The sequence below is a fragment of the Hyla sarda genome, chromosome 11 (genome assembly GCF_029499605.1).
Source record: "Hyla sarda isolate aHylSar1 chromosome 11, aHylSar1.hap1, whole genome shotgun sequence".
In the NCBI taxonomy this organism is placed as follows: Eukaryota; Metazoa; Chordata; class Amphibia; order Anura; family Hylidae; genus Hyla; species Hyla sarda.
In genome coordinates, this window is record NC_079199.1 from 55109904 (window position 1) to 55127936 (window position 18033).

The following is an 18033-nucleotide window of genomic DNA, read 5'->3' on the forward strand; positions in this document are numbered from 1 at the left end:
ATGGTGAAACCTTCTTTCCTCTAGACCAGTGATTCCCAACCGCAGTGCTGCGGCACACGTGTGTGCCATTCGGCACTGACCATAATGCCGCGGGATTTTGACGTGATTTATTTTTTTTTTTAAATGTCCCACCCCAGCCTGCGCACTTATGACTGACAGCAGAGAGGGGGAAGGGAAGCCTGTGTGCGCACTACGCACACAGCGTCCCCCGCGTCCCTTGCGTCCCCCTGCATCCCCTGCGCCTCCCTCTCCCTTGCGGCGCAGTGAGACGAAAATGGTGCCCTGGGGCAGAACGAGCTGCATCTGTGCTGGACTCCCGAGCCTGCCGTGGAACTGCAAGCTGCGCGGGCCGGCTTGCTTAACCCCTTAAGGACACATGACGTACTGGAACATTATGTGTCCACTCCCGATCTATAACGCGGGGCCACGGCGTGGCCCCGCGTCATAGCGGGTTGGGCCCAGCCTCTAACAACGGCCGGGACCCATGGCTAATAGCGTGCGGCATTGATCGCTGTGCCGCGCGCTATTAACCCTTTAGACGCGGCGTTCAAAGTTGAACGCCGCGTCTAAAGTGAAACTGAAACCATGCCGGTTAGCTCAGTGAGCTGTTCGGGATAGCCGCGGCGAAATCGTGGCATCTCGAACAGCTTACAGGACACCGGGAGGGTCCCTACCTGCCTCCTCGCTGTCCAATCGCCGAATGACTGCTCAGTGCCTGAGATCCAGACATGAGCAGTCAAGCGGCAGAATCATCGATCACTGGTTCTTATGAGAAACCAGAGATCAATGTGAAAGATCAGTGTGTGCAGTGTTATAAGTCCCTATGGGAGCTATAACACTGCAAAAAAAAAGTGAATAAATATCATTTAACCCCTTCCCTATTAAAAGTTTGACTCACCCCCCTTTTCCCATAAAAAAAAACACAGTGTAAATAAAAATAAACATATATGGTATCGCCGCGTGCGGAAATGTCCAAATTATAAAAATATATTGTTAATTAAACCGCATGGTCAATGGCGTGCGTGCAAAAAAATTCCAAATTCCAAAATAGTGCATTGATCAATAAGTCCTATCAATGCAAAAATGGTACCGTTAAAAACTTCAGATAATGGCGCAAAAAATGAGCCCTCATACCGCCCCATACATGGAAAAATAAAAAAGTTATAGGGGTCAGAAATGACAATTTTAAACGTATTAATTTTCCTGCATGAAGTTATGATTTTTTCCAGAAGTACGACAAAATCAAACCTATATAAGTAGGGTATCATTTTAACCGTATGGACCTACAGAATAAATATCAGGTGTCATTTTTACCGAAAAATTTACTAAGTAGAAAGCCCCCAAAAATTACAAAACAGCGTTTTTTTTTCAATTTTGTCTCACAATGATTTTTTTTTCCGTTTCACCGTAGATTTTTGGGCACAATGACTGACGTCATTACGAAGTAGAATTGTTGGCGCAAAAAATAAGCCATCATATGGATTTTTAGGTAAAAGACTAGTGTTGAGCGGCATAGGCCATATTCGAATTCGCGAATATTCGCGAATATATGGACGAATATTCGTCATATTCGCGAATATTCGCATATTCGTAATAGTTTTGTTTTATTTTCGCATATGCGAATATTCGCGCATGCGAAAAATAACATATGCGAATATTTGCATATACAAAAATTAACGTATGCGAAAATTCGCATATACAAATATTCACATATGCGAAAATTCTCACACCAGTCTTACACAGTAGTATTAGAGCCTTCTTACACCACATAAGCTGGAAGCAGAGAGGGGTGATCACTGTGATGTGTACTGTGAAAAAAAAACAAAAACAAAAAAAAAAAGAATATTCGTAATTACGAATATATAGCACTATATTCACGAATATTCGCGAATTCGCGAATATGCGATTTTCGCGAATAAAATTCGAATTGCGAATATTCGCGAGCAACACTATAAAAGACAAGTAGAAAAACCAGCGCTCGGAGACAGTTCGAAAAATGATGACAGTCAAACCATATTGTAGTGAATTATCATTGAGATGAACTTACTTCACTAGGGGAGATGTGTAGGTGGAGTTACCTTTCACATCATCCCCTTCCAGGAGAGTATTACAGAATGGCCGGGAAGCCCGTGGATAAGAAGAATAGGGTTTATTGTGACACGTTTCGGAGGGCTTACAGAATCGCCTCCTTCCTCAGGCATACAACAAGACAGAATGATAATACAATCCCTTTATATACATACCATGTCCGGGGTAGAAGCGTGTTAATTGGCTCTTTGTTTCTTACAGAATTGTTGTTTGAGGACCTGCAGATCCGGTTCTGCAGGTCACATGTTCTATACCTGGGTCACGTGATCATAGATCACGTGATACCCAGTAGTATGTTGATTTCCTCCAAAGGAGGGAGACCGGAAGTTTCAGCAATGGGAGCCGCGACCACGTCACGAATATCACCACGTGATCGAGGATCACCCACCAACCTTCCGGAATCATGCGTTCCACAATGGAGCGCATACCTTAAATGCGCATGCGGAGAAAGGTAGAATGCTCAACGCCTGCGTACCTGGTGTATCGAGTACCCGATGCGTTCCAGAATGGAACGCACTGCAATTTCTATGGATAAGGTGTTTAACCTCTTAAGGACCCAGCCATTTTACACCTTAAGACCCGGCCATTTTTTGAACATCTGACCACTGTCACTTTAAACATTAATAACTCTGGAATGCTTTTAGTTATCAATCTGATTCCGAGATTGTTTTTTCGTGACATATTCTACTTTAACATAGTGGTAAAAAAAAATTGTAACTTGCATCCTTTCTTGGTGAAAAATTTGAAAATTTTATGAAAAATTAGAAAAATTAGCATTTTTCTAACTTTGAAGCTCTCTGTTTGTAAGGAAAATGGATATTCAAAATATTTTTTTTTCTTCACATATACAATATGTCTACTTTATGTTTGCATCATAAAATTGATGAGTTTTTACTTTTGGAAGACACCAGAGGGCTTCAAAGTTCAGCAGCAATTTTCCAATTTTTCACAAAATTTCCAAACTCACTATTTTTCAGGGACCAGTTAAGGTTTGAAGTGGATTTGAAGGGTCTTCATATTAGAAATACCCCACAAATTACCCCATTATAAAAACTGCACCCCCCAAAGTATACAAAATGATATTCGGTCAGCCTTTTAACCCTTTAGGTGTTTCACAGGAATAGCAGGAAAGTGAAGGAAAAAATTAACAATCTTCATTTTTTACACTCGCATGTTCTTGTAGACCCAATTTTTGAATTTTTACGAGGGGTAAAAGGAGAAAATGTATACTTATATTTGTAGCCCAATTTCTCTCGAGTAAGCACATACCTCATATGTCTATGTAAAGTGTTCGGCGGGCACAGTAGAGGGCTCAGAAGGGAAGGAGCGACAAGGGGATTTTGGAGAGTACGTTTTTCTGAAATGGTTTTTGGGGGGCATGTTGCATTTAGGAAGCCCCTATGGTGCCAGAACAGCAAAAGAAAAACACATGCCATACCATTTTGGAAACAAGACCCCTTGAGGAACGTAACAAGGAATAAAGTGAGCCTTAATACCCCACATGTGTTTCACGACTTTTGCATATGTAAAAAAATAAAATAAAATTTCACTAAAATGTGTGATTCCCCCCAAATTTCACATTTTTGCAAGGGTTAATAGCAGAAAATACCCCCCAAAATTTGTAACCCCATCTCTTCTGAGTATGGAGGTACCCCATAAATTGACCTGAAGTGCACTACGAGCGAACTACAATGCTCAGAAGAGAAGGAGTCATATTTGGCTTTTTGAGAGCAAATTTTGCTCGGGGGCATGTCCCATATAGGAAGCCCCTATGGTGCCAGGACAGCAAAAAATACCCACATGGCATATCATTTTGGAAACTAGACCCCTTGAGGAACGTAACAAGGAATAAAGTGAGCCTTAATACCCCACACGGGTTTCACGACTTTTGCATACGTAAAAAAAAAAATTCATTAAAATGGGTGTTTCCCCCCAAATTTCACATTTTTGCAAGGGTTAATAGCAAAAAATACCCCCCAAAATTTGAAACCCCATCTCTTCTGAGTATGGAGGTACCCCATAAGTTGACCTGAAGTGCACTACGAGTGAACTACAATGCTCAGAAGAGAAGGAGTCATATTTGGCTTTTTGAGAGCAAATTTTGCTCGGGGGGCACTTCGCATTTAGGAAGCCCCTATGGTGCCAGGACAGCAAAATAACCCCCACATGGCATACCATTTTGGAAACTAGACCCCTTGAGGAATGTAACAAGGGGTACAGTGAGCATTTACCCCCACTGGTGTCTGTCAGATCTTTGGAACAGTGGTCTGTACAACATTTTTAATTTGCACAGCCCACTGTTCCAAAGATCTGTCAGACACCAGTGGGGGGTAAATTCTCACTGGATCCCTCATTACATTCCGAGAGGGGTGTAGTTTCCGAAATGGGGTCACATGTGGGGTTTAGTTTTTTTTGCGTTTGTCAAAACCGCTGTAACAATCAGCCACCCCTGTGCAAATCACCTCAAATGTACATGGCGCACTCTCCCTTCTGGGCCTTGTTGTGCGCCCCCAGAGCACTTTGTGCCCACATATGGGGTATCTCCGTAGTCGGGAGAAATTGCATTACAAATTTTGGGGGCTTTTTTCCCTTTTACCTCTTGTCAAAATGAAAACACCAGCATGTTAGTGTAAAAAAAATATTTTTTTACACTAACATGCTGGTGTAGACCCCAACTTCACATTTTCATAAGGGGTGAAAGGAGAAAAAGCCCCCCAAAATTTGTTAGGCAATTTCTCCCGAGTACGGCGATACCCCATATGTGACCCTATACTGTTGCCTTGAAATACGACGGGGCTCCAAAGTGAGAGCGCCATGCGCATTTGAGGCCTAAATTAGGGATTTGCATAGGGGTGGACATAGGGGTATTCTACGCCAGTGATTCCCAAACAGGGTGCCTCCAGCTGTTGCAAAACTCCCAGCATGCTTGGACAGTCAACGGCTGTCCAGCAATACTGGGAGTTGTTGTTTTGCAACAGCTGGAGGCTCCATTTTGGAAACAGTGGCGTACCAGACGTTTTTCATTTTTATTGGGGAGGGGGGCTGTGTAGGGGTATGTGTATATGTAGTGTTTTTTACTTTTTATTTTATTTTGTGGTAGTGTAGTGTAGTGTTTTTAGGGTACAGTCACACGGGCGGGGGGGTTACAGCGAGTTTGAGCTGCCGCGCAAAATTTGCTGCATCGCAAACTTGCAGCCTGATACTCACTGTAAGCCCCTGCCCATGTGAAAGTACCCTGTACATTCACAGGGGGGGACCTCCAGCTGTTGCAAAACTACAACTCCCAGCATGCACAGTCTATCAGTGCATGCTGGTAGTTATAGTTTTGCAACAGCTGGAGGAACACGGGTTGGGAAACACTGAGTTAGGAAACAGACAATGTTTCCCAACCAGTGTGCCACCAGTTGTTGCAAAACCACAACTCTCAGCATTCTCAAACATGCTGGGAGTAGTAGTTCGGCAACATCTTTAGAGCCAGATGTTGCCGAACTACAACTCCCAGCATGCTTGGAGTTGTAGTTTTGCAACATCTGGAGGACTACAGTTTGCAGACCACTAATACAGTGGTTCCCAATCTGTGCCCTTCCAGATGTTGCAAAACTACAACTCCCAGTATGCCAAAACTGTCCAGGCATGCTGGGAGTTGTAGTTCTGCAACATCTGAAGGGCCAGATGTTACAGAACTACAACTCCCAGCATGCCTGGACAGTAAGGGCATGCTGAGGATGTGTAGTTTTGCAACATCTGGAAGGGCACAGTGGTCTCCAAACTGTGGACCTCCAGATGTTGCAAAACTGCAACTCCCAGCATGCCCAGACGCCAAGGGCTGTCTGGGCATGCTGGGAGTTGTAGTTTACAGGGTCCCAATACAGCAATGTATGTCGCTTTACGGCGACGTGCATTGCTGTAAAGGGCCCGACCGCGGCTGAAGATCTACTCACCTGTCGCCGCCGCTGTCTTCATCGCAGGGATCCGGGTCTTCAGGGACGAGGTAAGTACCCGGGCCGGTCCCCAGCACTCCCCCATCCCCCGCAGCGTCCTCCGGTCTTCCTCCCGTCCTCTCAGGACTTTCAGGGGCCTGGCAGGACGGGAGGAAGTAACCCCCCCCCCCCTGCGATTGGTCGGTTAACTAACCGACAGATCGCAGGGTATAGGAGGAGGTGGCAGGCTTGCCACCTCGCTCCTATACTTCAGCATGGTCCTGGCTGTCTGTGACAGCCGGGATCATGCGAAATTACCCGGCGGTCGGGTCCCAGAGACCCGATCAGCCCGGTATCGCCGCAGATCACAAGGGCGATTTCCCTTGCGATTTGGCCCCCTACATGGCCCCCCTCGGCGTTTGCCCTGGATTTCAGCAGGCATCCGGTTCCGATCTCTGCCCGGCGCGCGGCAGAGACCGGAAAACGCCAGGGCGTACTAGTACGCCCTGGGTCCTTAAGGCCCAGGGTGTGAGGGCGTATCCATACGCCCTGGGTCCTTAAGAGGTTAAGGACTAAAAACCGCTTATCCTACGGACATGTTTACACAAAGGAGGTATATAATACATAAAGAAATAATGAAGACTCCTTGCTGTCCTTCATAGCTGAGATCAACCAAAATAATTGGGGTTTAAATTTTACATCCACCATCAGTGTATCTGAGGTAGTCTTTTTAGATCTGAGAATCTATATTGAATCTGGCCAAATTTGCACCACCACCTACTTTAAGGAGGTGGATGCAAATAGCTATTTAGACTTTACTAGCTGCCATCTAAAATCCTGGAAAACTAATATCCCATACGGGCAAATGAGGCGTATACGACGCAACTGTTCCTCTGACTCACAATGCTTCTCCCAACTTAAGATTCTAGAGAATAGGTTCAGGGAAAAATGATACCCTGAACCACTCATTAAAAATCCAAGTGACAGGATTTTGCACCTTGAACAAAATGATTGTTTACAGGTGAAATCCGTCACTAACGGAGATAGCCAAGAGAGATTGGATCTAGCCTTCTTGACTCGATTCAATACCTCACACGGCTACATTAAAAAAATCCTTTCTAATAATTGGGACCTTATTAGACAGGACCCCATTATGGGGAAAATAGTTCCTAAAAACCCTAGATGCATCTTTAGAAGATCAAAGACACTAAAAAACCTCATTGCACCATCAGTACCCACTAAGCAAAAAAAGAAGCTTACCTCACGAAGGGAAGTAGGCACGTTTTTTGGAGGTGAGGCTATTACAGGGGCCTACAAGTGTGGACTTAATAAATGTAAATGCTGTGATATTATTATGCACAGGAGAACTGAAATCCCTTTAGCTGATTCCAAACCTTATCACATTAAGGACTATCTTAATTGCGCTAGTGGTTATATCATATACTTACTGGAGTGTCCGTGTGACCTCAGTTATATTGGTAGAACCACTACGAGCCTAAGACAGCGTATTAATGGCCACAGATCTAATATACGTCATGGCTTTAATCTCCATAGTGTATCTAGGCACTTTAATTTTCAACATAATAGAGATCCAACACTATTAAGAATAACACCTCTAGAAAAGATTCCAAATAATAACTATAAACTATTATGTAATAAGGAGATGTTTTGGATTTTTAAATTGAACACCTTAATGCCCCAAGGGTTGAACGAATCTTTAGAACAAGTGTATTGATTCTTATTCTTTTTCTTCTGTATATTAAGCACTTGACGCGTATTTTATAAATACTACAAAATTACTTTTTTATATGTAAGAGTGGGGGTATGTGTGTATGTGCACGCACATGCGTTGGCATGTGTGTGTGTATATATGTACATGGCTATATGTATGTATATATACATTTTATCTTATTTTTTCTTTTATAATGATTAATGTTAAATCATGTATACACCTTTGATTGAGATGTAATATACTATAATATACCCTATATGTTTTATGATATGTATGTGCGTGCGTGCGTGTGTGTGTATGTACTAGTATGCATATTATTCATGTGTGTGTGTATGTGTGCATATATATGTGTATGTGTATATATGTATGTGAGTAAAGTGCGTATGTTGGTATATATGTGTGTGTATTGAGTGCGTAGATGTGTATATGTACATACATACGTGCGCGTGTGTGTGTATACTTTTATGCCCCAATATATATATATATATATTATATATATTTTTTTACATTTGTACTCTATTTATACTATTATTATTATCATTATTGCATGTCTTTAATTGAATATGTTTTTCTTTATGTATTATATACCTCCTTTGTGTAAACATGTCCGTAGGATAAGTGTCACGATGCCGGCTGGCAGGAGGTGGATCCTCTGTGCCAGAGAGGGATAGCGAGGACCGTGCTAGTGGACCAGTTCTAAGACACTACTGGTTTTCACCAGAGCCCGCCGCAAAGCGGGATGGTCTTGCTGCGGCGGTAGTGACCAGGTCGTATCCACTAGCAACGGCTCACCTCTCTGGCTGCTGAAGATAGGCGAGGTACAAGGGAGTAGGCAGAAGCAAAGTCGGACGTAGCAGAAGGTCGGGGGCAGGCGGCAAGGTTCGTAGTCAGGGGAGATAGCAGAAGTTCTGGTACACAGGTTTTTAAACACACAAAACGCTTTCACTAGGCACAAGGGCAACAAGATCCGGCAAGGAAGTGCATGGGAGGAGGTTAGATATAGTCAGGGACCAGGTGGGAGCCAATTAAGCTAATTGGGCCAGGCACCAATCATTGGTGCACTGGCCCTTTAAGTCTCAGGGAGCTGGCGCGCGCGCGCCCTAGAGAGCGGAGCCGCGCGCGCCAGCACATGACAGCAGGGGACGGGAACGGGTAAGTGACCTGGGATGCGATTCGCGAGCGGGCGCGTCCCGCTGTGCGAATCGCATCCCCAACGGCCATGACAGAGCAGCGCTCCCGGTCAGCGGGACTGACCGGGGAGCTGCAGGGAGAAAGACGCCGTGAGCGCTCCGGGGAGGAGCGGGGGCCCGGAGCGCTAGGCGTAACAGTACCCCCCCCCTTAGGTCTCCCCTTCTCTTTGTCCGGTAACTGCCTCCCCTGGGATGAGGACACCGGGAAAGGATGGAGGGATTCCTCAACGGCAGGCAGAACCGCAGGAGTAGGAATGGGGAGAGAGGGCAGAGGGCGAGACCTGGCACGGGGCAGTGTGACACCAGGACGAGGGCCATGAGGGGACACAGAGGCCTGCCTGATGGGACTGGGAGGGGGGGAGGGGCATTTCCTGTGGCAGGCAGAGTCCTTAATGACCTTAGGGGGAGCGGATACAGGAGGAACCACAGGGTCACGGCAGGGAGTACTGGGAACCGGTTGAAGGCAGTCCTTGGAACAAGAGGGACCCCAACTCTTGATCTCCCCAGTGGACCAATCCAGGGTTGGGGAATGGTGTTGAAGCCAGGGTAGTCCAAGGAGAACTTCAGAAGTGCAATTAGGAAGAACAAAAAATACAATTTCCTCGTGATGAGGTCCGATGCACATTAGGAGGGGCTCCGTGCGGTAACGCACGGTGCAATCCAACCTGGCTCCGTTGACCGCGGAAATGTGGAGTGGCTTGACAAGACGGGTCACCGGAATGCGGAATTTATTCACAAAGGACTCCCGAATAAAATTCCCAGAAGCTCCAGAGTCCAGGCAGGCCACGGCTGAGAGGGGAGAGCTGGCTGAAGTAGAAATCCGAACAGGCACTGTGAGACGTGGAGAAGCCGACTTGGCATCAAGAGACGCCACACCCACGAGAGCTGGGTGCGAGCGTGCGTTTCCCAGACGTGGAGGACGGATTGGGCAATCCACCAAAAAATGTTCAGTACTGGCACAGTACAGACAAAGATTCTCTTCCTTACGGCGATTCCTCTCTTCCAGGGTCAGGCGAGACCGATCCACTTGCATGGCCTCCTCGGCGGGAGGCCTAGGCGCAGATTGCAGTGGAGACTGTGGGAGAGGTGTCCAGAGATCTAAGTCTTTTTCCTGGCGGAGCTCTTGATGCCTCTCAGAAAAACGCATGTCAATGCGAGTGGCTAGATGAATGAGTTCATGCAGGTTAGCAGGAGTCTCTCGTGCGGCCAGAACATCTTTAATGTTGCTGGATAGGCCTTTTTTAAAGGTCGCGCAGAGAGCCTCATTATTCCAGGATAGTTCAGAAGCAAGAGTACGGAATTGTATGGCGTACTCGCCAACGGAGGAATTACCCTGGACCAGGTTCAGCAGGGCAGTCTCAGCAGAAGAGGCTCGGGCAGGTTCCTCAAAGACACTTCGAATTTCCGAGAAGAAGGAGTGTACAGAGGCAGTGACGGGGTCATTGCGGTCCCAGAGCGGTGTGGCCCATGACAGGGCTTTTCCAGACAGAAGGCTGACTACGAAAGCCACCTTAGACCTTTCAGTAGGAAACTGGTCCGACATCATCTCCAAGTGCAGGGAACATTGCGAAAGAAAGCCACGGCAAAACTTAGAGTCCCCATTAAATTTGTCCGGCAAGGACAGGCGGAGGCTAGGAGCGGCCACTCGCCGCGGAAGGGGTGCAGGAGCTGGCGGAGGAGATGGTTGTTGCTGCTGTAGCTGTGACTGTACTTGCTGTAGTTGTGACTGGAGTTGCTGTGTCATGGTGGTCAAGTACGACAGCTGGTGATCTTGTTGCGCTATCTGTTGCGACTGCTGGGCGATCTGACGAGCTTGCTGGGCGACCAGCGTAGGGAGGTCAGCGACAACTGGCAGAGGAACTTCAGCGGGATCCATGGCCGGATCTACTGTCACGATGCCGGCTGGCAGGAGGTGGATCCTCTGTGCCAGAGAGGGATAGCGAGGACCGTGCTAGTGGACCGGTTCTAAGACACTACTGGTTTTCACCAGAGCCCGCCGCAAAGCGGGATGGTCTTGCTGCGGCGGTAGTGACCAGGTCGTATCCACTAGCAACGGCTCACCTCTCTGGCTGCTGAAGATAGGCGAGGTACAAGGGAGTAGGCAGAAGCAAAGTCGGACGTAGCAGAAGGTCGGGGGCAGGCGGCAAGGTTCGTAGTCAGGGGAGATAGCAGAAGTTCTGGTACACAGGTTTTTAAACACACAAAACGCTTTCACTAGGCACAAGGGCAACAAGATCCGGCAAGGAAGTGCATGGGAGGAGGTTAGATATAGTCAGGGACCAGGTGGGAGCCAATTAAGCTAATTGGGCCAGGCACCAATCATTGGTGCACTGGCCCTTTAAGTCTCAGGGAGCTGGCGCGCGCGCGCCCTAGAGAGCGGAGCCGCGCGCGCCAGCACATGACAGCAGGGGACGGGAACGGGTAAGTGACCTGGGATGCGATTCGCGAGCGGGCGCGTCCCGCTGTGCGATTCGCATCCCCAACGGCCATGACAGAGCAGCGCTCCCGGTCAGCGGGACTGACCGGGGAGCTGCAGGGAGAAAGACGCCGTGAGCGCTCCGGGGAGGAGCGGGGGCCCGGAGCGCTAGGCGTAACAATAAGCAGTTTTTAGTCCTTAAACACATTATCCATAGAAATTGCAGTGCGTTCCATTCTGGAACGCATCGGGTACTCGATACACCAGGTGCGCAGGCGTTGAGCATTCTACCTTTCTCCGCATGCGCATTTAAGGTATGCGCTCCATTGTGGAACGCATGATTCCGGAAGGTCGGTGGGTGATCCTCGATCACGTGGTGATATTCGTGACGTGGTCGCGGCTCCCATTGCTGAAACTTCCGGTCTCCCTCCCTTAGGAGGAAATCAGCATACTACTGGGTATCACGTGATCTATGATCACGTGACCCAGGTATAGAACATGTGACCTGCAGAACCGGATCTGCAGGTCCTCAAACAACAATTCTGTAAGAAACAAAGAGCCAATTAACACGCTTCTACCCCGGACATGGTATGTATATAAAGGGATTGTATTATCATTCTGTCTTGTTGTATGCCTGAGGAAGGAGGCGATTCTGTAAGCCCTCCAAAACGCGTCGCAATAAACCCTATTCTTCTTATCCACGGGCTTCCCGGCCATTCTGTAATACTCTCCTGGAAGGGGATGATGTGAAAGGTAACTCCACCTACACATCTCCCCTAGTGAAGTAAGTTCATCTCAATGATAATTCACTACAATATGGTTTGACTGTCATCATTTTTCGAACTGTCTCCGAGCGCTGGTTTTTCTACTTGTCTTTTTCCTATATACACGGACCACGGTACTGTGATTCCGGCTCACCCTGCGCCCTCCCTAAGGGATGTCCATATGACGGAGATTGCTTCAGTGTATAAGCGAGAAGAGGACTCTAGGTGTTAGTGGGGGATCACTGTCTTGTGACCTCCCACATACACCGGGTGAGTACATACCTCTTCTACTTCAAATTGTTTTTTGGGATTCGAACGCCGCCTTTTTTCATTTTACCTACTATATGGACTTTTAGGTGCAAAATTGAAAGAGTTATGATTTTTTAAAGGCAAGGAGCAAAAAACGAAAATGCAAAAATGTAAAAAACCCCGGTCCTTAAGGGGTTAAGGTACCATACCCTTTCCACCCCTCTGTTACCCCTTCTCAACCCTGTCCAAACCCCCCCACCACCGTCATCCAGGTCCACCCTCTACCCCCCCGTCACTCATGTCCACCCCCCCCTGTCATCCATGTCCGCCTTGTCCACCTCCTTGTCCCTCCCTGTCACTCATGTCCACCCCCCCTCTCACACATGTCCACCCTCCTTGTCCCCCATATCCACCACCCCATCACTCATGTCCACCCCCCTTTCACACATGTCCACCCTCTTATCATCCCCGTCACCCATGTCCACCCCACTCTCACCCATGTCCATCCTCCTGTCAACCATGTCCACCTTGTCCACTCCCCTGTCCATGCCTGTCACTCATGTTTACCCCCCGTCTACCCTCGTAGTGTACCCTGTCACCCATGTCCACCCTCCTGTTCACCCATATGTCCCTTTATCACTCCAGTCCACCCCTCTCTGTCACTCCTGTCCCTCTTTTCACCCTTGTCCACCCCTCTGACCCCCTGTCTCCCATGTCCACCCTCCTGTCATCCATGTCCACCTATCCATCCAACCCACTGTCACCCCAGTCCATCACTGTCACCCATGTCCACCCTCTATTCACCCATCTGTCACCCCTGTCCACCCCTCTGTCACACCCTATGCCCCTGTCACCCATGTTCACTCTTCTACACCCATCTGTGACCCTTGTACACCTCCCTATACCCCTCTGTATACTCCTCTACACTCCTCTGTCACCCATGTACACCCCTCTGTCACACCATGTACACTCCTCTATACCCCTCTGTAACCCATGTACACCCATCTGTCACCCATGTATACTCCTCTACACCCATCTGTCACCCATGTAAACCCATCTGTCACTCATGTACACTTTTCTTCACCCCTCTGTCACCCATGTACACTTCTCTACACCCCTCTGTCACCCATGTACACTCCTCTACACCCCTCTGTCACCCATGTACACTCCTCTACACCCCTCTGTCATCCATGTACACTCCTCTACACCCCTCTGTTGCCCATATACACTCCTTTACACCCCTCTGTACACCCCTCTACACCCCTCTGTCACTCATGTTCACTCCTCTGCACCCCTCTGTACACTCCTCTACACCCCTCTGTCACTCATGTACACTTTTTTTCACCCCTCTGTCACCCATGTAAACTTCTCTACACCCCTCTGTCACCCATGTACACTCCTCTACACCCCTCTATCACCCATGTACACTCCTCTACACCCCTCTGTCACCCATGTACACTCCTCTACACAACTCTGTCGCCCATATACACTTCTTTACACCCCTCTGTACACCCCTCTGTCACCCATGTCCACTCCTCTACACCCACCTGTACACTCCTCTACACCCCTCTGTCACCCATGTACACTCCTCTACACCCCTCTGTACACTCCTCTACACCCCTTTGTCACCCATGTACACTCATGTACACTCCTCTTTCACCCATGTACACACTTCTACACCACTCTGTCACCCATGTAAAAAAAAAAGTGCGGAGCCTAATAGGTTTGTTTTGCAGGTTTAACGGTGAAGAATTGTGTGTGGAAGAAATCGTGATAATGGCCTGGACCAGTTGGAGAAGAGATGGCAACGATGCAAATTAGAGAAGACGTCATTTGTGAGTTGCTGTATAAAGCAGCATTTTAAACTACATACCCACGGATAAATAGATATAGTGCATTGCGTTTTTTACAGTTTTTTCCTTTTTATTTGCTCGTCAACCTCGGTAGGTGTGCCCCTCGGAAAAGAAAATTTCTGAGGTGTGCCCGACCCGAAAAAGGTTGGGAAACACTGCTCTATAGTATGAAATTTGGCAATATTAGAATGCTGTGGGGTACTGTAGATATAACATTACAATTACTTGCTTAAAATAGTGCAGATTGTATGTGCCGAAACTATTTGAGCCTGTTCTTCTTGGTGGGTTGTCTGCTGTTCACTAGTAAAGCAGTTCTGTTCAGGATTTCCTGTATATTACCCATATACAGTGGCGTAGCTATAGAGGTCGCAAGGGTCACAATCGCGACCGAGGCCCATAACCACTTCACTATACTATATGCTGCAGCAACAGGTCCCGGGCCCGCCGCTGCCAGCACTTTTTTAAAACCGCCCGGGCCCTGTTGCTGCAGCAGGGTCAGACGACAGGCAGAGGGCTGATGAGAGCAGTGCAGGCAAGCACGTAACCTGTCACAGCTTCTGACCCCGCGCGATTTATCCCCTGCAGGTGTCAGTGACAGGAGCAGCAGACTCTCCAGCTTCACACCGCAGCGCCGCTCAGGAAGGTGAGTAGACCTAGGTTTGGGGGGGGGGGGGTTGTAATGGGGGGTAATGATGATGGGGAGGGGGGGTGTAATGATGAGGAGGAGGACGGGGAGGGGGTGGGGGGTGTAATGATGATGAGGAGGACGGGGGAGGGGGGTGTAATGATGATGATGAGGAGGAGGAGGACGGGAGGGGGGGTGGACTTTCACTATACACAGTGCCTTCCTCTTACAAACTAGTGCACCAGATCTCCAGATGTTGCTAAACTACAACTCCCAGCAAGCCCAGACAGCCAATGGCTGCTTTGGCATGCTGAGAGTTATAGTTTTGCAATAGCTGAATGGCTGCCCGGGCATGCTGGAGGAACACTGGAGCAGTCGCCCATAGCAACCAATCAGATTCCAGCTTTCATTGAAAAAAAAGGTCTTTAACCCCTTAAGGACTCAGGGTTTTTCCGTTTTTGCACTTTCGTTTTTTCCTCCTTACCTTTTAAAAATCATAACCCTTTCAATTTTCCACCTAAAAATCCATATTATGGCTTATTTTTTGCGTCGCCAATTCTACTTTGCAGTGACATTAGTCATTTTACCCAAAAATGCACGGCGAAACGGAAAAAAAAATCATTGTGCGACAAAATCGAAAAAAAAACGCCATTTTGTAACTTTTGGGGGCTTCCGTTTCTACGCAGTGCATATTTCAGTAAAAATTACACCTTATCATTATTCTGTAGGTCCATACGGTTAAAATGATACCCTACTTATATAGGTTTGATTTTGTCGCACTTCTGGAAAAAATCATAACTACATGCAGGAAAATTTATACGTTTAAAAATGTCATCTTCTGACCCCTATAACTTTTTTATTTTTCCACGTACTGGGCGGTTTGAGGACTAATTTTTTGCGCCGTGATCTGAAGTTTTTATCGGTATGATTTTTGTTTTGATCGGACTTTTTGATCACTTTTTATTCATTTTTTAATGTTATAAAAAATTACCAAAATACGCTTTTTTGGACTTTGGAATTTTTTTGCGCGTACGTCATTGACCGTACGGCTTAATTAATGATATATTTTTATAGTTCAGACATTTACGCACGCGGCGATACTACATATGTTTATTTATTTATTTTTTTACACTGTTTTATTTTTTTTTATGGGAAAAGGGGGTGATTCAAACTTTTATTAGGGAAGGGGTTAAATGACCTTTATTAACACTTTTTTTTAACTTTTTTTTGCAGTGTTATAGGTCCCATATTAACACGCCTGTGATCAGCATTATCGGCGCTTGACTGCTCCTGCCTGGATCTCAGGCACGGAGCAGTCATTCGTCGATCGGACACCGAGGAGGCAGGTAAGAGCCCTCCCGGTGTCCGATCAGCTGTTCGGGACGCCGCGATTTCACCGCGGCGGTCCCGAACAGCCCGACTGAGCAGCCGGGATACTTTCAGTTTCACTTTAGAAGCGGCGGTCAGCTTTGACCGCCGCTTCTAAAGGGTTAATACCGCATATCGCCGCGATCGGCGATGTGTGGTATTAGCCGCAGGTCCCGGCTGTTGATTAGCGCCGGGACCGACGCGATATGATGCGGGATCGCGGCGCGATCCCGCTTCATATCGCGGGAGCCGGCGCAGGACGTAAATATACGTCCTGCGTCGTTAAGGGGTTAAAAAATGAAAGCTGAAATGTGATTGGTTGCTATGGGCGACTGCTCTATTGTTCCTCTGCACAAGGTTGGATAAATCTCCCTTATTATTCTTGCCATGAAAAAGCAACAGGAACCTCCTGTAGGAATGGAGACAAGCATGATTTCATTTACATGGGACTGTATATTGTTGGTATAGGAGTGATGTCATTTACATGGGACTGTATATTGTTGGTATAGGAGTGATGTCATTTACATGGGACTGTATATTGGTGGTATAGGAGTGATGTCATTTACATGGGACTGTATATTGGTGGTATAGGAGTGATGTCATTTACATGGGACTGTATATTGGTGGTATAGGAGTGATGTCATTTACATGGGACTGTATATTGTTGGTATAGAAGTGATGTCATTTACATGGGACTGTATATTGTTGGTATAGAAGTGATGTCATTTACATGGGATTGTATATTGGTGGTATAGGAGTGATGTCATTTACATGGGGCTGTATATTGGTGGTATAGGAGTGATGTTATTTACATGGGACTGTATGGTGGTGATAGGGGAGGGATGTTATTTACATGGGACTGTATGTTGGTGGTAGAGGAGTGATGTTATTTACATGGGAAAGGACTTTGGGGTGTGGGGGGGGAGTTCAGGGGAGCATGAAGAGGACTTACAAATCTAGGGGGAAAGAGGGTGGAACAAAGGAATCGGGAGGAAGATTTATATTATATTCAGTGTACAGCATATAGCAGGGTTATATTTAGAGGCTACAGTGAGTGGTAGTATTTTACTCAGGTGGTAAAATGTGTACCTGTATTATATTCAGAGGGTACAGTGTGTGGCAATAATATATTTAGAGGGTGCAGTGTGTGGCAATAATATATTTAGAGGGTGCAGTGTGTGGCAGTATTATATTCAGGGGCACAGTGGTTGGCAGTATTATATTCAGGGGGTACAGTATTTGGCAGAAATCTAATGATTACTGTCTTCCTACAGAGGATAAGGATCTGCTGACAAATTAAGGAACCAATGATGTTCGGGTGTCAGACGAAGAGAAGAGAAGATGTAGCTGGAAGAAGTCCTGACGTCTGGACCGGATGAGGAAGAAAAGGAAAGACGTCACTCAGGTCACTGATATTGTGTGTTCTCCTGACTGTCCTATCAGAGTTGTAGTCAGTTGTATGTTCTGCAGTGATGATGGCTGTACTCCAATCTGTGGCTCTCCAGCTGTTGCAAAACTACAACTCCCATAAATCCTGAGGCTCTTCAGACACCATGGGAGTTGCAGCTTTCCAACATCTGGAGAGCCACTTGAACAAAGGGGATTGGTGGAGGTCCCATCAGTCGGACCCCCACCATAAAAATGGACTGCTTATTTTAAAATGCCTGGGCCTATTTTTGGTCCCAGCCCGTCCCTGTCTGTAAGTCACCTTTTTCTCCTGACTCTGTCCCATCTGTGCTGTAGTCACTGATATCTTTGTGCGGCTGAGGCCGAGTAAGGGGGTCATCAGGGATTGAGAAAGCAGGTCGTCGGGGGGAGGGGGTATGGG

General features: G+C 47.0%; 1 long non-coding RNA gene across 1 annotated transcript in view; it reads left to right on the forward strand.

The window, feature by feature from the left end:
* Positions 1 to 14733: 14733 nt before the first annotated feature.
* Positions 14734 to 18033, forward strand: part of LOC130295843 (uncharacterized) — a 79778-nt gene continuing 76478 nt past the window's right edge. The window contains exon 1 of the long non-coding RNA XR_008849023.1: positions 14734 to 14855. This is a non-coding gene — a long non-coding RNA (uncharacterized LOC130295843). The remainder of the gene's footprint in view (positions 14856 to 18033) is intronic.